This window comes from Trichechus manatus, unplaced genomic scaffold (assembly GCF_000243295.1).
Source record: "Trichechus manatus latirostris isolate Lorelei unplaced genomic scaffold, TriManLat1.0 scaffold00061, whole genome shotgun sequence".
Lineage (NCBI taxonomy): Eukaryota > Metazoa > Chordata > Mammalia > Sirenia > Trichechidae > Trichechus > Trichechus manatus.
This window is the reverse complement of record NW_004443997.1, coordinates 15,084,240-15,086,124: the sequence shown is the minus strand read 5'-3', so window position 1 is coordinate 15,086,124 and position 1,885 is coordinate 15,084,240.

The following is a 1,885-nucleotide window of genomic DNA, read 5'->3' as shown; positions in this document are numbered from 1 at the left end:
TTTTTTGTTCATTCCTCTGTAGAAAGAGAACTTACTGTTTGTGGCCCATGAAGGCAATGGAAAGAACTGCTCTGACAATGGCCATCTGTGGGGCTGAGGTACATACTCCCTCCAGGGGCAGGGTGGCTCACACCTGTACAAAAAACAACCTGCCAGGCCATTTGGCATTACCATAGCCTGAAAGTATCCCACTGCGGGAAGGGGGACATTGCCTCAACCTCCCACAGAGGCTGTGCTCTGGTGGCCTCCAGCTGGGAGGGGGCACTTGATCATGAGGAAACTTGCCTGGTGGGAGACACCAACCAGAGAAGTCATTTTAGACCACAGAATTTTTTAAAAGACAGTGCCCTGCCCCTGTCATTTTGAAGGTGGAGAAGATAACCACCTTCCCGCCTCAGAAATCAATAACAATGTAAATACTTTGGCCCGTGGGGCCAAGCTTTTCCTACTAGTGATAGTTTCATATTTGCCCCTTTATTCATGTCCAAAAGGTTTTATTAAAATAGGACAAAGTCCAACTCTATATGGATTTAAAGACCCTTTCTTGAGACCTTTGAAGCCACTGCACCCCAGAATATAACTGAGGAGACCCACTTAGCAGAATTAGATTAGTTAACACTCTGGTGTAGTTATAAAAACGTGGCTTACTTTTGCAAGCCTGGTCATTGGACGTGGAACATCGCCTACAAGAGGCAAAGCTGCTCTTTTCTTGGCAGCTGAGTTCTTTGAACCTTCAGAGAAGACTAAGTTACTCTGATGTCCAGAACAGCCATTGACTTCCTTGGCATGTGCCTTAGGGATAATTGTGGATTTCAGGTGAAGCATCCGCCCGGCCACCCCTTACTAGCAGACGTCGAGCCTGGTTGTTGCAGCTGGGGCTGGTTAAGGGGTGCAGGGCTTGGGTTAGAGGGCGCTTTTCCTCCTGTCAAGTATCCCAGAACACACAGGTCTGCCAAGAGAGGTGGCTAAGAAGGCGCTGAACGCCTACAGGTGAGCTGAAAGCTACAGCAGGGACACCAGCGGAGTAAAGACACTGTCCCCCTGCAGGTTCCGAGCCTGCAGGAGTGCGGTGCCCCCCAGGAACCTCCCCCCATGTCCTGAACAATCTAGTGAGATGATGCCTCCTGACAAGCCCACAGTCTCTGCACTAACATTTTTCTCGAAAAATGAGGCACTTTAGGAGAGAATAGCCTAAAATAGACACTACCAACAGCTGCTCTGAGCCCACATCTCGGATCCCATGATGTAATGAAAGGCCCACAAATATTAGGAGTGCTTCCTGTATTAGCCTGCATCTCCTGAGCCAGAGAAGAGAGGAGACACCATCCCTTCCTCCAGGGAATTCGACTGTTTGCAAAGGAAGATACTTGGTGCATCTAAGAACGTATAAATCCTTTCACACGGTTTGATTTTACACACCATAGGGAAGTCTCTGGAAGCACACCCAAGGACTTTGGTGACACCAGTTCCTTCAGGGAGGGGCACTGCTCCCCAAGGAGAGGCACAAGAGAAGGCATCGTGTTTCCTCGTGGATCTTCAGAATTTTATCCATGTCACATATTACCTGTTCAAAAAATTAAAAGGGTAGAGCATGCCGGTTAAGGAGTGCGGACTCGGGGTGGGGGAGTGGCTGCCTTTGTCAGACAAGTTAGGACTTGGTACCTCAGTTATTCCAGACATCAGCCCACTAAACCAGCTACTTCAGAATGCCACCCAGAAGGTGTACCGTGAAGAGTTTGTACTCTTCAGGAAACAGGCAACTCGGACCGCATGTAAATGCAGGAGGAAACATTACACAGGTGGTTTTAAGCTGAAACCCTTCACAAAGAAGTCTGAATTCTCTAACTTAATTTTAGACAAACACCTGCTGTTTATCTTCTATTCA